Source organism: Microtus pennsylvanicus, chromosome 13 (genome assembly GCF_037038515.1).
Source record: "Microtus pennsylvanicus isolate mMicPen1 chromosome 13, mMicPen1.hap1, whole genome shotgun sequence".
NCBI classification, from domain to species: Eukaryota; Metazoa; Chordata; class Mammalia; order Rodentia; family Cricetidae; genus Microtus; species Microtus pennsylvanicus.
This window is the reverse complement of record NC_134591.1, coordinates 13,405,185-13,428,345: the sequence shown is the minus strand read 5'-3', so window position 1 is coordinate 13,428,345 and position 23,161 is coordinate 13,405,185. Positions and strand designations below refer to the sequence as shown.

General features: G+C 36.4%; 1 long non-coding RNA gene and 1 pseudogene across 1 annotated transcript in view; one reads left to right on the top strand and one right to left on the bottom strand.

Annotated features, from left to right (window-relative positions):
- The window catches only part of LOC142833777 (uncharacterized), a 442,137-nt gene that overhangs the window by 154,073 nt on the left and 264,903 nt on the right, over positions 1-23,161 (top strand). The window lies entirely within an intron of this gene.
- Positions 5,913-6,429, bottom strand: LOC142834230 (small ribosomal subunit protein uS13 pseudogene; annotated as a pseudogene).

The following is a 23,161-nucleotide window of genomic DNA, read 5'->3' as shown; positions in this document are numbered from 1 at the left end:
CGTCATTCCTTGCTGGACGAGGTGGGGCGCGACAAGAATGGCAACAACAACAACAACAACAACAAAAAAGCCAGTACAGGCAAAAAAGAAGGAAAATAAAGGACATTTCATCGTGTATATTAGCAAAAGTAAAGCTATTTCATTTGTGATTTGTGTGATATTGAGAGAATTTTTGTAGGAGTGGAGAAAGGGCACTAGCATTGCTACCCTTTGCCACTATAGCCCCATACTGAGGGTGTGACAGGATCTTACCAGAGAAAGTGTCTTTGTAAAGAACAGTGTTCAGTGTTCATCACGGTTGCTTTCCATCATAGCAATGACAATGCTCTACAGACAAATAGAACTCTAATATCCAAAGCACTTTTATACAATGATATTTTTAATCCTTTCTCTTTACTAGATAAAATTTAAAATAAATGGAAAGATTAACATCATTTACAAAACGCCTACTACTGTCCAAATGTGCTGTCAAACATTTTCTGCTGCTATCTAATTCATATACACAAATGGAAGTGTACTACATTTTAGGTCCTTTTTAACTTAGAACATGATGGGGTATGGAGAAGCTAAATAATTTCCCCAGGTATCTGCATTTGGAATATTCTTCAAAATGAACAATACCTGTCTTACAGTAGCTCTCAGGTGACTTGGCAAGCTAGGGGCAACCAGTTTGGCAAAATCCTCATTCAGTCAATTACTAAAAGGCTAGAAAACCACTATCTACTTAGAAATAAGTACCAATAAGAAAGAAAAATAACCTTCAATATTTATAATTCCATTAACCAGACTAGTGAATTATCTGTGTACAATAATATAAATTTAGTTGAATTTTACAATTTAGCCTACTATGCACAGAATAGTAGAAGATAAATATAGTTTGTACAGATTATATATATATATATATATATATATATATATATATATATATATATATATATATATTTTTTTTAAGTAGTTTGTAAGGTAATAATTACCATACACACAACAGATATGCATACATAGTAAATGCATTCATACCACACACCCACACATATTATTTTTTACCTCTAAGTAGTACTCCACTGTGTAAATATACTACATTTTCTTTATCCATTCTTGATTGTTTCCAGGTTCTGGCTATTACAACTAATGCTGCTGTGAACATAGTTGAACAAATGTCCATGTACTATGGTTGAATATCCTTTGGGTATATGCCCAAGAGCTGGTCTGGAGGTAGGCTGATTCCCAAATTCCTGAGAAACCACTATATTAGTTTCCAAATTTATTGTACAAGTTTGCATCCCCACCAGCAATGGAGAAGTGTTCCCCTTACTACACATCCTACCCAGCATAAGCTGTCATTGGTGTTTTTGGTCTTAGCAATTTTGACTGGTGTAAAATGGTATCTCTGAGTTGTTTTGATTTACATTACATTGAATGCTAAGGATGTTGAACATTTCCTTACATATCATTCAGCCATTTGAGATTCTTCTGTTGAGAATTCTCTGTTTAGATCTGTTCCCCATTTTGATTGAATTATTTTGAACTTGGTATTTGAATTTCTTAATTTCTTTATATATTTTGGAGATAAGCCTGCTTTGTGATATGGAGTTGGTGAAGATCTTCTTCCACTCAGTAAGCTGCCTTTTTTGTTTTTTTGATTGTGTTCTTTGCTTTACAGAAGTTGCTCAGTTTCAGGGAGTACCATTTATTTATTGCTGCTCTCAGTGTCTGTGCTACTGGTGTTATATTTAAAAAATGGTCAAAGTGAATAATTTAAATATAACTATAACTTGCAAACAAATAGAAACAGTCATCAAAAGCTTCCCATTAAAATAAAAAGCCCAGGGTTGGATGGTTTCAGTACAATATTCTGTTGGAACTTCAAAGAAGCAATATTACATATACTCCTCAAATTGTTCCAAATATTAGAAACAGAAGGCACATTGCCAAATTCTTTTTTTTTTTCAATTGAAAAAATTTCCACCTCCTTCCCGCCTCCCATTTCCCTCCCGTTCCCCCACTCCTCTCCCCCTCCCTCTCCAGTCCAAAGAGCAGTCAGGGTTCCCTGCCCTGTGGGAAGTCCAAGGTCCTCCCCCCTCCATCCAAGTCTAGGAAGGTGAGCATCCAAACAGGCTAGGCTCCCACAAAGCCAGTACATGCAGTAGGATCAAAACTCAGTGCCATTGTCCTTGGTTTCTCGTCAGCCTTCATTGTCCGCCATGATCAGAGAGTCCAGTTTTATCCCATGCTTTTTCAGTACCAGTCCAGCTGGCCTTGGTGTGCTCCCAATATATCAGCCCCACTGTCTCAATGGGTGGGTGCACCCCTCGTGGTCCCGACTTCTTTGCTCATGTTCTCCCTCCTTCTGCTCCTCATTGGGACCTTGGGAGCTCAGTCCAGTGCTCCAGTGTGGGTCTCTGTCTCTATCTCCATCCATCACCAGATGAAGGTTCTATGATGATATGCAAGATATTCGTCAGTATGGCTATAGGATAGGGCCATTTCAGGCTCCCTCTCCTCAGCTGCCCAAGGAACTAGTTGGGGACATCTCCCTAGACACCTAGGAACCCCTCTAGAGTCAAGTCTCTTGCCAACCCTAAAATGGCTCCCTTAATTAAGATATATACTTCCCTGCTCCCATATCCACCATTCCTTTATCCCAACCATCCCATTCCCCAAAGCTCTCCCCATCCTCCCCTTCTCATATTTCTCTCACCATTTCCCCTTATCCCCATCCCACCCCATCCTCAAGTTCCCAATTTTTGTCTGGCAATCTTGTCTACTTCCAATATCCAGGAGGATAACTATATGTTTTTCTTTCAGTTTACCTTATTTAGCTTCTCTAGGATCACAAATTATAGGCTCAATGTCCTTTATTTATGGCTAGAAACCAATTATGTGTGAGTACATCACATGTTCATCTTTTAGGGTCTGGGTTACCTCACTCAGGATAGTGTTTTCTGTTTCCATCCATTTGCAGGCAAAGTTCAAGGTGTCATTGTTTTTTACCACTGAGTCGTACTCTAATTAGTATATATGCCATACTTTCTTCATCCATTCTTCCATTGAAAGGCATCCAGGTTGTTTCCAGGTTCTAGCTATTACAAATAATGCTGCGATGAACATAGTTGAACAAATGTTTTTGTACATCTCTTGGGTATATTCCCAAGAGTGGTATTGCTGGGTCCAGGGGTAGATTGATCCCGAATTTCCTGAGAAACTGCCACACTTCTTTCCAAAGTGGTTGTACAAGTTTGCATTCCCACCAGCAATGGATGAGTGTAACCCTTCCTCCACAACCTCTCCAGTAAAGGCAATTCCCATCAAGGTCCCATCAAAATTCTTCACAGATCTTGAGAGGACGATAATCAACTTTATATGGAAAAACAAAAAACCCAGGATAGCCAAAACAATCTTATACAATAAAGGAACTTCTGGAGGCATTACCATCCCTGACTTCAAACCCTATTACAGAGCTACAGTATTGAAAACAGCTTGCTATTGGCCTAAAAACAGAGAAGTCGAGTAATGGAATCGAATAGCAGACCCGGATTTTAACCCACAAACCTATGAACACCTGATTTTCGATAAAGGAGCTAAAAGTAGACAATGGAAGAAAGAAAGCATCTTCCACAAATGGTGCTGGCATAACTGGATGTCAACCTGTAGAAGAATGAAAATAGACCCATATCTATCACCATGCACAAAACTCAAGTCCAAATGGATTAAAGACCTCAATATCAGTCTGAATACACTGAATCTGATAGAAGAGAAAGTGGGAAGTACTCTACAACATATGGGCACAGGAGACTGCTTCCTACGTATAACCCCAGCAGCACAGACATTAAGGGCAACATTGAATAAATGGGACCTCCTGAAACTGAGAAGCTTCTGTAAAGCAAAATACACAGCCACTAAGACAAAAAGGCAACCCACTGATTGTGAGAAGATCTTCACCAACCCCGCAACAGACAAACGTCTGGTCTCCAAAATATATAAAGAACCCAAGAAACTAGACTTTAAAATGCTAATTAACCCAATTAAAAAATGGGGCACTGAAGTGAACAGAGAATTCTCAACAGAAGAAGTTCAAATGGCCAAAGGACACTTATGGTCATGCTCAACCTCCTTAGCGATTAGGGAAATACAAATCAAAACAACTCTGAGATACCATCTTACACCTGTTAGAATGGCTAAAATCAAAAGCCAAATTATTTTTATGAAGCTAAACTTACCTTGATACTGAAACCACACAGAAACTCAACCAAGAAAGAGAATTATAGACCAAGCTCCCTCATGAACATTGGTGCAAAAATACTCAATAAATTACTGCCAGACTGAATTAAATAACACATCAAAAAATCATCCACATTAATCAAATCAGCTTCATGACAGAGATACTGAGAAGGTTCAACATAGGAAAATCTATGTACTTCACCATAGAAATAAACTGAAAGAAGAAAACTATGTGGTCATGTCATTAGATGCTGAAAAAGCATTGACAAAATCCAAGGCCCCTTCATGATTAATGTCTTAGAGAGAATAGATATACAAGGAACATACCTAAACATAATAAAAGCAGTATACAGCAAGTCAACAACGAACATCAATTTAAATGGAGAGAAACTCAAAGCAAATACCACTACAATCAGGAACAAGACAAGGCTGGCTACTCTCTCCATATCTATTCAACATTCTTTAAGTTCTAGCTCGAGCAATAAGACAACAAAAGGAAATCAACGGGACCCAAAGTGTAAAGGAAGAAGTCAAACTTTTGTTATTTGCAGATGATATGATAGTATTCATAAGTGACCCCAAAAACTTCTACAGCTGACACAAACCTTCAGTAATGTGACACGATACAAGATCAACTAAAAAAAAAAAATCAGTAGGGCTCCTATACATAAATGAGAAAGAAGTTGAAGAAGATACCAGAAAATGAAAAGATCTACCATTATCTTGGATAACATAATAAAAATGGCAATCCTACCCAAAGCAATCTACAGATTCAACACAAACTGCATCAAAATCCCAACACAATTCTTAATATACTGTAAAGGAACAATACTCAACTTCATATGGAAAAACAAAAATCCCAGGATAGCCAAAACAACCCTGTACAATAAAAGAACTTCTAGAGGCATCACCATCTCTGACATCAACTCTATTATGGAGCTACAGTAACGAAAACAGCTTGGTATTGGCATAAAAACAGACAGGTTGACCAATGGAATTGAATCAAAGACCCAGATATAAATCCGCATACATATGAAACACCTAATTTTTGAAAAAGAAGTTAAAATTATACAATGGAAAAGAGAAAGTTTCTTCAACAAATGTTTCTGGCATAACTGGATGTCAACATGTACAAAAATGCAAATATATTTATATCAATCCCCATGTAAAAAACTCAAGTTCAGATGGATTAAAGACCTCAATATAAATCTGATCACACTGAACCTGATAGAAAAGAAAGTGGCAAATAACTTTTAAGGCATGGGCACAAGAAAATCTTTTAAGACCAGGATAAACTTGTCCTTTACATGTGTTTTCTGTCTAACACAAAGATGTAAACTTTGGAGAAACCACTAATTAGAATATTTGACTGACATCATTTAGGTTACACTTACTGATATATAAAATTAGATGGATGGATAGGTAGGTAGGTAGGTAGATGGATGGATGGATGGATAGATAGATAGATAGATAGATAGATAGATAGATAGATAGATAGATAGATAGATAGACAGACAGACAGACTGATAGGCAGAGTACTAGTCACTAGTTTGGGGTGTAGTTTTTGTTTGTTTGCTTATTCAAATTTTTTATAGATATGTATTTCCATTGTGATAAACTAAATTGCTCTTAACCCATGAGTCAAAACTAATCTTTCATGAAATCGCTTTTAATAAGTGTTTCTTATCACAGAGTCAAGAATAGAAGCCATTCTTTTTCCCCCCACAGGCATATAAACTATTTATTAACAGCAAAGGCCCAGGGACTAACTTCTTCTTGGATACACCCACAGTGCAGTCCCGGCGGTCAATGGTCTTAGTGTGCTGGCCTCGGACATGAAGGCCCCAGAAGTGGCTCAGCCCCCTATGGGCCCGAATCTTCTTCAGTCTCTCCAGGTCTTCGCGCAGCTTGTTGTCCAGGCTGTTGGCCAGAACCTGACTGTGCTTCCCGTCCTTCACATCCTTCTGTCTGTTCAAGAACCAGTCTGGGATCTTGTACTGCCGGGGATTCTGCATGATGGTGATCACACGCTCCATGTCGTCCTCCGTGAGCTCTTCAGTCCATGTCTGCTTTCCTCAACACCACATGAGCGTATCTCGGCTCAACACCCTTCATGGCAGTGATGGCAAAGGCTATTTTCCACCGCCCATGGATGTTGGTGTTGAATACTCGCAGGATGTTCTGGAACTTATCTAGGATCACAAGAGACATGTAGGCCTCCCGTGGAAGAGATAGAAGCCATTCTTGAAGACTAGAAACAATGTATACACAAAGCTTTTGAGTTTTAATTACATATTTTAGGTTGCTGGATTTAAAAATCTAAATTTTAAGTAAAAATTCTTTGTCTTTCTTAATAAATGGAACATTTCAGAGCACCAATTAATAGTGGAGCAGGTCACTCATTCCAAATCTCCCTGGAAATTTTTAAACCATTCTCTCATTCATTTCTAAACTTGCTACACACTGACAACAGCTGTCTCTGGGGATTATTCTATCATCCCAACTAAAAGTCCTCAGAACACAAGTGTAGCACAGTTTATAAAATCCCATAGTCACAAATTGGAACTCAACCTGAAGTAAATAAAAGCAAAACAACCAGTCATTGGCTCTTACCTCTACCTTAGTCCAAAATTGCAATCCTACCTCCAGGGATCTCAGAATGAGACAGTGAGAGCTGTTTTGTTCCATGTATTCCTCTCTTGGGCTAGGATTCAATGAGTGCAATACTACTTACCCATTTCAACTGCAAACTAGTGTGACTACTGGGATTAAAGTTGTGTATCATCACTGCCTGGCTATAAGACTAATCAGTAATGTTACTTTCTGAGCTTCAGGCAAGCTTTATTTATTAAAATACAAATGAAATGTCACTACACACAACCATGAATTCATTCCTTCTGCTCTTATCTACTTGTATGCTGTGGAACCCAGCATTCTTCTGTGACAAAACCAATGCTTGCTGGCTCTCACATATCTCAAATCTTATATGACTAACACAAGCTGTCAAGCCCTGCCTTCACAGTGCTTTCTCATTCTGAATCTGGGTACAGTCATGTGTCTTTTACACTGCAGAACCTTTGCGTGTTTTTCTTTATCTTCCTACCTTTACAGGCAGAAATACTCTAGGACTTAGGTTCCTAATCTCTTCCCACGTATCCACACATAACTGCTGTCTAATTCATTCATGCTATTATTTCTAATGTGATCTATACACTGACAACTCCTAAATTTATCCTCAAGGATTTTCCATCTTGACTCCAAATTGATTCCAATTTTGTACCAACATCTTTACTTGAAAGTCAGAAAGTTATCTCCAACATAGCAAGTCTGAAGTCATACTTTTGATATCCCAAAGATACTCTCTTTACACTTCATGGCATTAATAGTATTCTATCTCAAACATCAATGACAATTTATATTTTAGTTTCCCACTTGCTATACCCACAATGTCAGTCAACATTGTTATACATACCTTCTAAACAAACCCAAGCCATTCTTGCTCACAGTTTCAGCATGTACTTCTTTAACATGGTCTCCATTCTCATGAATTCATCGATACTTATTTCTCATCTTTCATGCTTTACACAACTATTATCTTCTCAGAGAGATGAGTTTTGTCCATGATATATTCCATAATTTCAACCACTAATTATTCTATTACTATTTCTAGTGCTATTTTGTTAAATGTTGATTATACACTCTTCTTCATGCTTTCTGACATTATCATATCCTGGATCTTCCTAAGGTTACCATAGATGAATCCCTTATAATAGTTCCCCGTCTTTTCTTTTTCACTGATGGAATTATTTAGCTTGTTTGATTGGAAAAATATATAATTCTGGTGTCAAAAAGGAGAGAAATTCTAAGAAACTAAGAAGCAATGATAGATTCTTAGAAAAAAAAATTCCCCAGCTTTTTCACTCCAAGATAAAATCCCACAAAATCTTCTATACTGGCTTCAAAGGTTCTAAGAGGGATTCAAACACCATTGTCATTGTGCTATCCCACTTAATAATATACAGTTTATGAGTTTTTCTACGTGTCTGTCACACATGCTTGCTCTCTCATCTCACTCCTTGAAATTAGTTACACAATATGCTGGTGGTCTTCATCTGAGTACCAGTCAAATCTAGTTAACTTTAAGTCAAATGAAGCTATTCCCCAGTAAAACTAAAAGCTAAACGAAAACTATTGACATGTACTAGTAGAGGTTAGTGAGTGTTGTTGTGATGTTTCCGTACATTAATACAATGTGTACTGACCATCTCCACTCCTCCTTATCTCATCTCACCCTCCTCTAAACTTTATAGTCCCATCCTCATTCTCTACTTTCAGGATATTCTTTTTTTTCTTTTACTGACTTAAAGCAGTTCCACATATACAGGAAATTTTCCTCTTTCTGTGTCTGGCTCATGAATTGCTCCATCTATTTTCCTACATTTGAGAGAATTTTGTCCTTAACAATGGATGAATAATATTCCATTGCATATACATAGCAAATTTTCTTTTTCCCACTCTTCTTTGGACTGGACTACTTCCACATCTTGTCTATTTTGAATGAACACAGCTATGTAAATACATCTTCTGTATACTGACTTTATTCTCTTCAGATATATATACCCTGCATATTACAGCACTTCTATTTTCTTCTTGATAAATAACTTTCATTCTGACTCTTACAGAGTCTATAATAATTTACATTATTACTGTGGGTAGTTAACAGTCTTCTGTTGGTGGGACTTTGTAGTTGTAATTTCTGAAATTAATAGTAAACAAAACCTCTCAGCAAATTCCCTGGTCTTCTAGTTCTGACAATCATCCTGTCCTCTCTTCTATAAAGTTCCCCACAGCTTAGGTATAGGACTATTTTGTACATGTGTCCATTGAGACTGGGCCCACATGTCTGCATTTTGATTGACTATGGTTTTCTCTAGTAGTCTCTGTGTTGCAAAGAGAAATTCTCTTGATGAGAGGTAGGGACAACACTTATCTGTGGGTATGAGAACAAATGTTTAGATTATTGTTTGGGATAATGCTGATTTAGTATAGTAGTGGATTTATGTTTCTTCCAGTATCACCAACTTCACTAATACTTGGTAGTTGCTAGGATTTCCAATGCCAGGCAAGATTTACTTCTTGATGAGCAGGTCTTAAGTCCAATTAGAGAGCTGTTGGTTAAAGCCAAGGTATACATTCCATTACTGCAAACTTCACTACACTTTACCATGCTGGTCAATGATGTGGTTCATAGACATCTTAGGTAGGAAGGACTTTTGTTTGCTGTCATGATTGGAAAAACTAATGGTGCTATTGTGTACTTTGAAACTAGTCCACAGTGTGTAAGCATTCAGGTGAGTTTCAGCCAAGGGACCTCTGTGCCATTTCTGAAACAATGTGCAGAAACCACTATCTTTATACAACAACAAGAAACATACAGATAAAGAGAATATGGACAACTACCATCCACAACAGCCTCAAAGAAAATTAAAAAGTAATGAAGTTAACAGGGAGATGGTGGAACTCTACAATGGGAATTTTAAACTTCTGAAGAAAGTTTAAACCAAAGACATAACATGCTCATGTATTGGTAGCATTCAAATTCTTAAAAAAAAAATAGAATTTCATGAAAAGATACTTTCAGGTTCAATGCATTTGAGATCTAAATTCCCATTTATTTATTCAGAGAAATAAAAAAAACTATCTTAAAATTCATAAGAAATGACAAAAGACCTGAGATACTTAAAAATTTTTGAGTGAAAAGAATACTGAAGAGATGGTCATTTAATATTTTAAAATATATTAAAAAGCCATGGTAATAAAACAATATGATATGCATAATTCCAACATGTAGATTTATTTAGACAAGCCCCCAAAATGAGTACACATAATAAACTGGAGAACAGCATTTTCAGGAAAAACGTCTGAGAAAACTAGATGTCCACAACAGAAGAGTACAATTAGATCCATACCTGTCACCTTGCACAAATGTCCAATTACACCAAATATCTAAATATGAAAATTGAAACAATGAAAATACTAAAAAGAAACACAAGCCTCCAAACAGTGGTGGCAAATATCTTTAATCCCAACACTTGGTAAGCAGAAGCAGGTGGTTCTCTATCAAGGCCAGCCTGATCTATAAGACCTAGTTCCTGGGTAGGCTCCAAAGTCATAGAAAAACCCTGTCTCAAAAAAAACAAAACAAAAACAAACAAACAAGCAAAAACCCCACAAGTCACATCTTCTGTGGGTACAGGTGTATCAAAGGACTTGTTGAATAGGACTCCATCTGCCCAAGAATTAAAGTTAGTAAGTAATAAGTGAAATTTTGCAAACTTAAAGGCTTCTGTAAAGCTAAAAAAAAACAATTAACCATGCAAAGAGGAGTGGCAGAGAATCTTAATAGGTTTAGGACTAACAGAGGTTTAAAATTAAGAATATAGAAGAACTAAAAAAAAAAGTGAGGGAGTCAAACAATGACCCATTCAAAAAATTTTCTGGAACTCAGCAGAGAAGAAATGAAAAGAAGAGGAAGAAGAAGACAAGGAGTGACAGGAGGAAGAAACAACTAAGGGATATTACAAAACTATTTTCCCTTGCAATTGTAAAAAAAAAAAAATCCAAACATGTTTGAAATTTCACCTTTTCCAGTTGAAATGACAAACATCAACAAAACATTCTTTAAAAATGCTGGAGATAATTCACCAAAAGGGGAACGCTTATTCACTATAGGTTGGATTGCAAACTGTTAATATCACTATGGAAATCAATGTAGAGAATCCTCAAAAAGCTAAACATAAATTTACCATATGACCCAACTATCCCTCTAAAGTATATGTCAAAAATGACTCAACATATTGCTCTATAATTACTTGCTCAGTTGTTTATTGCTGTTTTATCCATAATAGCTAAGACATTATGTCTCTCATCTGATTAATGGATAATGAAAACATGGTACACAGATAATAGGGAATATTGTTTATCTGTATATAAAAATGAATTTTTGGGTAAATGGATGAAACTAAAAAACATATTTTGAGTGGGGTATCCCAGACCCCAAAAGCAAATATCACATATTCTTTCTCTTTGGAGTCTCCTAGCTCCAAATCTTTAGTTGTGAGTACATAGCCCAGAGAAGCTGAAGAAAACTTAAAGTAAAACATGACAGTTGCCAGGCTAAAGGTTTCAAGAAACAATAGTGATGGGAAGACAAAGGAAAAAGTGATATAATTAGGAAAATTCAAGCAGGGGGTTTGCTTAGGGAGAATAAAAGGGGGAAATTAATACAGAAGAAAAAGATGGATGATAAAATAACAGTAAGGATGGCTTTAAAAATTCAAAAGGAGTACTATTAACTATTTACCTTTAAAAGAACCTATAATACACATAATTCTGTTATAAATACACATATATGACCAAATAACCACTTAAAGTTCCAACTAATTAAACAAACATCTGATATGTCATGTAACTGTTAGAAGTAAATAAAATCATTTGACACTTCCACTGCTCCAAACCCCCAGTCTTGGCCCCGGTCACATAGCCTCTGAGATAGTGCTGTTTCATGACTTTATCCTGCCTTTCCTACAGTCAACCTCCAGTCAAATCTTGAAATCTCAGCATAAGTTTAGGCTTAGTCTGGGTCTCCTCAATCTGTACCTCAATCTGTCTGTAAACACACAAGTTAACAGACCTATTCCAGATTGCATATTCTGTGCGTCTAAGCTTAATGAGATCAGCTTGTAAACATCCAGCACCCAGGTTTGGCCCTATGTCTGTATCCTATGGGCCTTCCTTGTCTGATTAGGTTGACTGATCTGATAGCCTGTATTGCCATATACAACTTCTAGGTTTAACCCAAGTGCCACAGCCTGCACTGAGGTTGAGTCTAGAAAGCTTTCAGAACTTTTGCTTGCCTGAATCTTCTCCAGATCCCATATACATCCTATATATCAGTCCAGATTGGTCAATTTCCTAAATCTCAGAATACCTGAACCATATTGAACTTTCAGGAATAGCCAAAGCAGAATTATATATGTGACAACCCAGTCTAATGGGTTATTGGAACCTCAATGTCCCAAGGCATTCCTGACCCTCACACTTTGCCTTAGCCCAGAAACTACATACTAGTTTACCCTAATGATTGTTAAAACTCTGGCCCAACCATGCCATCCTCAGACACCAGGTAGCACAACAAGAACATAAGTCTAGTCAATAGTCCCATTTATATGTTTACTAGCTTAGCACTCAATCAGAATCACTCTAATTTCTTTGATTCAAAATTAACTTGGAGATTCTGAAAGATGAAAATAGAAAATTTTCATTCTCAATGTGAAATCAACCAAATTTGAGCAACAATATCTTCTCCTCTCTTATTATATATGTGGTCAAAGTCCTAGTTATGGCAATTAGACAAGAGAAAGATATAAAAAGGATTAAAATAGGAAAATAAGAAATCTCTATTTACAAGTGACATGCTTCTTAAAAGATCCTACAGAGTATCCTAGAAAACCAGTGGTTCTCTGGCAGTGGAGCCAGAATTTATCCCTACTGCATGTACTGGTTTGGGGGGGATTCTATTCTTTTTGGATATATACTTTGCTCAGCCTAGATATAGTAGGGAGGGCCTTGGACCTTCTTCCAAAGATCTATGTGCCTTACCCTTTCTGAGGATTAGATGGTGTGGTGTAGGATGGTACGCGGAGAGAATGGGAAGAGGGGAAGGAGGGAGAACTTGGATTGGCATTTTTTTGAAATCTAATAAAAGAAAACAGTGGTCCTATCAAAAACTTATTGTTAAAATTACAGGATATAAAATCAATAAAAAAATCAAAGAGTAGCCTTTATTTATATCACCTATTCAGTCTCAGATAAAGAACTTGGAATATTTTACTTGGAAGTAAAATATTTATTTGGAACCAAAACTCTACAAGTCTCACTACAAAATCAATAGTCCAGGGAGGTATAGATAACGTCTGTTTCAATTGGAGAAGAATGACTCTTGGAGGCACAGACATCATCTGTACCTGATGAAGGAAGAGATGGGTAGATGCCAGTGCAAGAATATATTTGACAATATAAAGAGTAATATGGCACCACCAGAAACTAGTGGTTCTAAAACCATAATACCTGAAGTATCTTAATGATTAAGAAGTAGAAAAAATATGTCCTTAAAATAACTTTATGAAGACAATAGAGGCCCTTGAAGAGAAAATAAAAAATTCCCTTAAGTAAATAAAAAAATAAAAATTTAAATCAATAAATCCCTTTAAGAAATCCATTAAAAACAATCAAACAGCTGAAGGAAACAGTTCAAGGCTTGAAAATTGAAATATAGGCAAGAAGCAGAACCAACAGAATGCAAGAGATGGAAGAATCTCTGCCACTGAAGATACTATAGAAGAGATAGATTCCTCAGTCAAAGAAAACACTAAAACCAACAAAATCATAACACAAAACATCCAGGAAATGTGAGACACCATGCAAAGACCAAACCTAAGAATAGTGATAGCTGGGCAGTGATGGCACCTGCCTTTAATCCCAACACTTGGGAGGCAGAGGTAGGAAGATCCCTGTGAGTTCAAGGCCGGCCTGGTCTACAAGAGCTAGTTCCAGGACAGGTTTGATAGCTACAGTGAAACCCTGACATGAAAAAAACAAAAAAAAAAAGAAAAAAGAAAGAACAGAATAATAGGGATAGAAGAAGAATACCAGCTTAAAGGAACAGAAAATATATTCAGCGAAATCGTAGAACTTTTCCAACCTAAAGAAAGAAATGTCTATGAAGAGAAAAAAAGTTTATGGAACACCAAATAACCCTTTGGTTATTTGGTTTTTTGGTCCAAATATACTGGACCAAAAAAAATCCCCTTATCACATAATAATCAAAACTCTACCTACAGAATAAAGAAAGAGCTACAAATGGATAATATGGTAATAGCTTGTTTGTACTCTAACAAATAAAGCTTGCCTGAGCATAGAGGGTGGAACCATCTACTAGTTAACCATAGAGGTCTGGAGATGTGTACAGACAGACATAAAGTTATATGGCTGGGTGGGGAGAGAAACGTATGGCAGGAAGAGACAGGAGCTCAGCCTCTTTTCAATCTGATGAATTTATAGAGGTAAGAGCTCTAGTGGAGGGATGCTCTACTTGTCTAATCTTTAAGCTTTCATCCCCTAATGTCTGAGTTTTTATTATTAAGACCAATTAGAAGTCATACTACATCTGGTGCCTATCTTTTGGGGGCATGAATTCACACACACACACACACCAAAAATAAAATAAAACTGCTTGCCTGTGGTTTAGCAACCACTGGCACATAACAGAGTTACATGCAGAATCCCCACTGGAGTCACCACATCAACAACTAGGTTCTCCTCTCATTTTTCTCTAAGACTCAAAGTGAGTTTAAAATATTTTTGTTGCAGAATCTCTGCAGCAACCACCACAGACCCCAAACACTAGAGTCATCTGAGCTCCAGACACCACAGCTAGACTTACTGGCCCTAAACTGGCTGACTCAGCCTTCAGGCAGCTCTCAACTCTCTTACCATATGTCCTTATTCCATATGATCTCATGTGCCTTTTTTTTCTGACAGCCAGATTCCTCTTTGCTGTCAGTTGTGGATTTCGCCTGAAATTGCTCCTTAGCCTATTTTCACATTAGGTGGCTGTCTTGATATCCACTCAGGCTTCTACTGTTTTTGCAACCACCACACACTCTCTGCACATGGCTACATGCTAGAAGTTGCAGTTGCAGCTGCAGCTGTCTCAGCCAGGCAGTGCACCACCTGTGTTCTCTGATCAGATATGCTATGCAGCTTATGCTCCACCATAATTGTCAGCAAGTTTAGGCAGACAATTGGGAATTCTCAAAGGGGACATTTTGTTTTAGGAAGAGAGTATTTTGTCCCACATTAAAAATGGGAAGCAATATTGCAAAGAGAGTTAGCTCTCTGTTTGAGGCAATGGGTGGCTTGAAAATGGAACAATTAAAGGAAAGGATAACTAATTTATGCAGGATTTATGAAATGTCAATTATAAACATTATCAATTTTATTATCTTTGTTTAGTCACTAAAATGTTTCTTAATGTGAGTACTAAGATAAAAATTTTAGAAAAACTTATTAAAACACATCATAGAGATATTCAGATCCAGACAGAGGAATTTAAAGAAGAAAAAATTATAGTGTTGCTTCATAAGGTTATAGAAGAACAACCTAAAATTTTCAAACAACCAAATTTAATTTATCCAGTTGCTCCATAGGAACAACTGCCAATTAAAGATATCCTCAAGGCTGTGCAAGAGCTGAATGGACTGATGGGGAAATGTTAGATTTAGGGAGCTTCAAGGAAGTGATAATCTCATATGACATGCAACCACCTTTTTTGAAAAAGAGGGTAAACTCACACTAAAGTAGTAAAATAATTAGTACTCAATACTGGAGAGTCTTGGTTCCATCAGTCTTGGTGACTGATTCTCAATTACAATGGAGGACCTGGTGCAAATATGAGACTGAGAACATTGTGCAATGAACTAGGGCTAGAAGTATGATAATCTCCCAAGAACAACTTCTTGGAGAGTGATATTATGACAATGTACAAAGACAGATTACTGTGTTGACAATACCATGGCTTTATTGTGTGCAACAACTTTGAACGCTTGGCACAAAATTAAAGAAGTAGGAAAGAAAATTGAGTCATTTACTAAAGTTATACAAGGCCCAAAAGAAACTTTCACTGATTTCTTACAGAGATTGACTTCAACAGTAAATGGAATGATACTGAATTCAGAAGCTAGACAAACAATAACTTAATCTCTGCCTTTTGAAAATGTTGATGTAAAATGGAAAGGAGGAGTTTGGCCATTAAAGACAAAATCAGCATCCTTAGAGGAATGAATCCAAGATACAATCAATATTGGATCTCATAACCATAATAACACTTAGATAAAAGAGATGATTTTCAGAAGTTTGAAGAAAAATCAAATTGCCAAGTGTTTTAATTGCAGTAAATAAGGTCATTTAAAAAGGGATTGAAAACAGTACAAACATTTTTTCTAAGCACAATCTAAGCAGAATGCTCCTCTTCTTCTGGATTATGCAGAAGGTGTGGCAAGAACAAACATAGGACTAAGGAATGTATATATATATATATATATATATATATATATATATATATATATATGGAGGGACCTCTCACAGTCTCTTGTGCCAAATTCAGTTTCATTGTTCCCTGTTATGGTTGACAGATAAATATGTTGGTTTGCCCAATAACCTTTAACAACAGAGAAACTGCAGACTTTGGAACAGCTAATACAGAAGTGCTCAGCATATTGAACAATCAACCAACACTTGAAATTCTCTTGCATTTGCTGTTAAATAGAAATCTTAGAAATGGAGAATGTTAGCAGATCCAAGAGCTGTTAATATGGTGTTTCAGCCAATGGGCTTTCTATAGTCTGACATTTCTTTGCCTTCTCTATTACCTAGATGATGGTCTCTTAGAGTAATTGATATAAAAGTATGTTTTTTTTCACTATGACAGAAAAAAATTACCTTCATGGCATATTCTCAGCCTGTTAAGAGATAGTAATAGAAGATTCTCTCATAGGGAATGTTAAATAGCCACACCCTGTGCCAATATTTTATACAACAATCATTGGAAATAATACATAACCAATTTCATCAATCCGTAGTTTACCAATACATAGACAATATCTTACTAGCTTATTCAAATGTAGATACTTTTGAAAGAATGTTTTAAAAAGTGAAAAAATAATTACCTTTTTGGGAATTACAAACTGATCAGGAAAAATTTCAAAGAGGATATTCTATTAATTATTTCAGATATAAACTAGGTTTACAAAAATTAGACATAGTTACTGAGTCTCTATATGCAGAAAGAGCTGTTTTGCATATCAAAACTGCTGAATTAATACCAGATGATACAGAATTGACTTTATTATTCATTCAGTTACAAGAAATCAGAAATAGGAACATATATATATATATATATATATATATATATATATATATATATATATATATATACTACATCTGATCATATACAGGTTTGCCAGGCCCTGTAACACAAGGTAATGAAGAAAATGACCAAATGTTGATAGAAAATATGCTGTAGTCCTCAGAATTTTATAAAGTATGTCATGAGAAATAGCAAAATTTTGATAAGAGAATATTCAATAACTGGGGAATATGGGCATAGTATTGTCCAAACTTCTTCCTGGTGATTGGGGGCACTGTTAATCAGGCCTTTTATGATGTATCCTATGTGCTAGATTCATCATAGTCAGCAGTTGGGTGAATTTTTTGAGGATGCTCATGGTGACCTTTCAGGAGGCCTTGGTCCATGAAGCCATATTTGCCTGGAGGCAATCTAGAGGTTCTCATCTTCTGTGAAAACAAAAGTAGAATCTCTTTTCTAAAGCACCATGTTCTTAGACCCAAATTTGGAAGTCATGATACCTTTATAATATACATGCTGGTTTAGCTTAGCAGTCCATTCAATAAAATGTTTCTCTGTACTTAGCTCTTTCACAGTCAAAATTTCAAAGTAAACACCATAATATGCATAATAAAAACTTTATGTGATTTCCCCATCTTTACATGGCTTGTTTTTATTCTATTACTTTACTCTGTCTCTTTAAAGATGGTATCTTTTTTTTAAAAAAAGCATTAACTTTATTTTATGACTCTATACTCCTTTTTTTCTTTTCTCTCTCAAGCCTGTACACATTTATCCAAAACTGTGACCCAGTTTTAGGTCCTTTATGTCTTATTACATTGTCTATAATTCTCTACTGTCTTGAACTTTTAGAATGGTAAGCAGCTTGGTTGCAGCTGCTTTGGATATTAGCTCCACCTCTCTCCAATTTTAAAATGGTAGAAGCACCACCAGTGCTAGCTCTGGGGGTGCCAGGCAGTAGCCACGATCAGCAGTCCAACCCCAGGAATGAGTGTGCAGTACATAAACCCTTTTTATCTGAGTGACAGCCAAATCTGCCACACAGACCACAGCACAGCTTGGAAACATCTCTGTGTATGGTGGCAGACATCCGCCATGCTCTTCTGCTTGTGTATGCCTAGTAGATCTGATCCCACCACCTGCCCAGGCAGGGAGCCCTGAGCCACAGGCATGGTCTCAGCCACTTTCCTCCCAAACCTAGTGGGCACAGAAACATCAGAGCCCACAAATGTCATTAAAATGCTTCATAACCAGATTTCATGCTGGTGGCACAGCCCAGGAAGCCATGTTTTAAAACCACATGGCTTTTTTTCTGCTATGATTGCTGAGTCAGGAAAATCTTTCTTAAAGGAGCTGTGGCATGCTGCCAGCAAACAGAAAAAAAAGCTGTGCTAAACTCTATATTTGTGTCTAACCTTCTCAGGTTTTACATGCAGTTAGTTGACCACGTTGACATGACAATTTTTGTAGGGAGCGGGGCCCCTTGTTTTTCCTGGCTGCCTGACTAGCTTACACCTGAAATAACCACACAGAAACTATATTATTAAAACACTGCTTGGCCATTAGCTCTAATTTCTTACTGGCTAACTCTAACATATTAGCATAACTCATCTCCATTAATCTGTGTATCGCCATGTGGCAGTGGCTTACCAGAGATTCTAACAGGCATCCATCTCTGTTGTAGGATCCATGGCTTCTCTCTGACTTCCTGTCTTTTTCCCAGAATTCAGTTCTGTCTTCTCTGCCTACCTAAGTTCTGCCCTACCAACTAGGCCAAGGCAGTTTCTTTATTCATTAACCAATGAAAGCAACATACAAACAAAAGAAACTTCTACACCAGTTTGATTACAAAGCAAACAATGAGGTGCCTTTAGAAATTATACAGTCTTTACAGCTATGATATCCTGACAGTCTTATGTGATTTTCCTTATACATCCATTATTTGATTTTAGAAATTAGTTTTGTTTTTCATATTGTATCATTAAGAAAATGATTTGATAACAGATAAAACAATGAGGTACTTTTATAAATTATACAGTCTTTTCAGACTAATAATTTTGAACAGCTAGTTCAAAAAATTAATACTATGGAGAAGGATAGCATTAATTTGACAGATAAAATCTAGTCAATGTTGAAGGATGCTGAGATATTATCTAAGAAAAATTGTGCTTATGAATTGAATAATTAGAATCTGTTGAAAAGTTAGGATAGATTAATGGACAAGGTAACTCTCCCGGAAGGTAAAATGCATAGCATTAAAATTATGTCCAAGAATGAGACATTATCTTTACTGGACAAGATCCATACCTTTGAATCATCAATGAGGTCATTAGAACAGAACACTGAAAAAGAGATTCAAACTTTGCAAAAGGCAGTAGTAAAAGATTTGAAAAGATTAAGGAAATTATCAAAACTGATGAACAGGGACAGAAGGTAAAAGAACAGGACTTATCCTCATCAGTGTGTGCCAGACTCCAGAATGACTTATTCAGAGTTTTAACTGCATATCTGTTCATTTCTTCTGAGAAGACATCTGGAACAAAGTACCAAAGGTAAGAAAAAATATACATGACCACCTATAGGTATTGGAGATCTAAAAGTAATTAAAGAAGCAATAGTATCTTATGGCCTACATTCACCATTTGTTAGGGAAATGGTGGAAAAGTGGGCTTCAACCAATAAGGCTTCCCAACTCAATTGGCTTCAATTAATCTCAGTGGTCCTAGAATATGGACTCCAGCTGCTTTGGGAGTATTATTGGCAAGAATAGGCAAATGTAGAGCAAAAGAATTTGCGTCTTCACAAGATCAAATTCTTGGCAAGGGCCATTACTCTGATCCTCAGGGCCAGGCTCTCTACAATGTATGCACCTTGTCTTTATATAGCACAATAGCTTCAAATGCTTGGGTCAAAATTCAGGAACGAGAAAATAGAATTAAATCATAAACAAGGCTTAAATGGGGCTATAGAAAACCTTTAGTGATTTTTCACAAAAACTAACTAAGGATGTACAAATAGAAATCACAGACCCAGAGGCTAGATGAGTACTTATTAAATTTCTGGCTTTTAAAAATGCCATCTTAGAATGCAAAAAGATACTTGGGTCTTAAAGATCAGATCATCATAAATAGATGAATGTATCTTGCAGACAATGAATATTGAGACATTTGACAATAATACTGAGGCTTGGGTAGGAGAAGTGATTTCCAATGGCATGAGGAGATACCAAAATGCCATATATCCTGGGTGGTGGTGGTGGCACACCCCAATAATCCTAGAACTCATGAAGAAGAGGCAGGCAGATCTCTGTGAGTTTGAGACCAACCTTGTCTACAGAGTAGGTTCCAGGACTGGCTCCATAGCTACTGACAAACCCTTTCTTAAAAGAAAAAAAGTCAAATGCTTTAATTATGATAGAAGAGCATATCTGAAAAGGAACTGTAGACAAGGAATTCCTAGAAATAATGTCTCTTCTATGGATGGCAAGAATAGGTGGTCTCAGCCTTCTGGGATATGTAAGAGATGTGGCAAAGGTTGACATAAAACCAATGAAAGTAGGTCAATGAAAGACAGACAAGGCAACTTAATATTACCAGGAAACTCTTTTAGGGGCCTCTCTCAGGCCCCTTTATCAAATGTGGTTTAGTCATTCCAAGTCACTGTGGAGAACATGTCTTATCAAGAAAATTTAATAAATCTAGTGCTTACTGTAAAAAAAAAAAGTACTGTTCTGGATGATAGAGTAGACATGAAAATGAATCAAAAACTCCAGTAGGAAATGGGTAACATATATTTTTGCAGACTTCAATAAATGATCAAAGACAAAAGCTAAGAGGATTATAAATGACATTGTAACTGAAGGATTACTGGCCATGGGTTCAGACATAAGTATCATTACTCCAGAATTTTATCATCTGAATTGACCTCTTCAAGAAATAATTCAGTTCCTAGGAACCAAAACCCTATCTGAAGTGAAACAAAGCATGAGATGGGTTGAATTCATAGGGCCAGAAGGACAAAAAGAAAGTCTAAGGCCATATGTGAATTTATGGGGTCATGACCTATTGCAGCAATGGAATACCCAGATTAACATCCATACAGTCCCCCAAACTCATGCTTCTGGGAAGGATATTAGAAAGTATTATAAACAAAGTCAACAGTCATTCAGGCTGTACAAGAACACAAAGTAATTAGCAAACCTTCAGAGGTACTAAGGGCCCTGCCCTTAAAATTGTCAACTGAGAAGCCAATATGGGTTAAACCATGGCCTTTAACAGAAGAGACACTGCAGTCTTTGGAATAGCTGGTACAGGAATGACTAGATGGTTAGCATATTGAAGAATCAGGCAGCCTTTGGAATTCTCCTGTATTTGTTGTTTAAAAGAAAGATGGAAAATGGAGAATGGTGATAGATCTATGAGCTGTCAAGAAGGTAATTCAACTTATGGGCCCTCTACAATATGGAATTCCTCTACCTTCTCTATTGCCAAAAGGATGGCCTCTTAAAGTTATTGATTTAAAAGATTGTTTCTTCACTATACCTTTACCAAAAAAAAAAAGGATAGAGAAAAATTTGCTTTCAGTCAATACTTATAATTCTTAGCCTACTGGGAGATAGAAATGGGCAATCCATCCAAAGTTCAATAGCCCTACCCTGTGCCAATACTTTGTAAATCAACCATTGAAAATAACATGTAAGCAATCTCCTAAGTCTTAAATTTATATTACATAAATGGAATTTTGTTATCAGATTCAAATGCAGAGACTTCAAAAAGAATGTTTAAAAATGTTAAAAAAGTTTTGCCTAAATGGAGATTACAAATTGCTCCTGAAAAAATACAAAAAGAAAGGGGGGGGGGGAATTAAATGGGATAAAAAGTATATTAGTGTGAGCTTACTCCTACTAATTATATATAATAGTGAGTAATAGAGTGAATACTTGTGACCTATTATTTATGGACAATTTATATTGGTATAGATTTTTGTATACTGATACATGTTCAAATTATATTTGTTATATTGAATATGGTACTATTTCTATTTACAATATTTGTACACCTATGCAAAGTTATCTTGTCAGACTGTATGCATACATGTTTCTACATCTTTTTAAGACATTTTGTATATTGATACAATTTTAGGATTATATTATATATTTCATATTGCATTATATATTTCTACCTCTGATCAAGATACTTATGTATTGTTTACATTTTGAGGTCATTGTCCTCATTCATGGCAGAATTGTTTAAATATTTTCAATATTCTGATATGAAGTCTTAGTCTTTAAATTATATGTTTTAAATGTTATAGGTAAATAATCATTCATGTTTGCCATACTTATAGTCAGACTAAATAGGTTTTTTTTAGATACATAGAGATTGTATTATGCATAGATAGGTAATCTTCAACCACTTCAAAGATCTGTAAAACATGGCATTTAAATAACTTTGGTTTCTGTTGATGTGACACATATTTGCTCCTGGAAGCACCAATCTTTTCCTGAGAGAATGTTGAACACCGAAGACAATCCACTTCGAGCTTGTTTCTTTTTTTGGCACAACTGATCTTTGGGCAAGGAACTGCTCATGCCTTGAACACTGGCAATTGTATGGTGTCTGGACTGGACAAGCAGGATACAAAAAGACTGCCAAACCTTGCCAAGACATGGTAAGATGGTTTTAAAAAGATTTCCTGCCTCTGAAAATGGTCTGTCAGTTTCTCTAGGCCTTAGCCAAAGTTGGTTGCTTCAACATTGTAAATGAGACTTTGGGTGATTGTCCAGGTAGACAGTTGCTGTCTCTTTGGGAGAAAGCAGAAAAAGGAAGAGACTCAGGCTGCAAGCAGGAAGAAAGACCTGCCTGCCTCATCAGATGGGGAGGTAGTGGGCATGTCTTGTCTCTTAAAGAGAGAGGACAGACCAATACATTTAGTGTAGTTATCATTCCGATTATA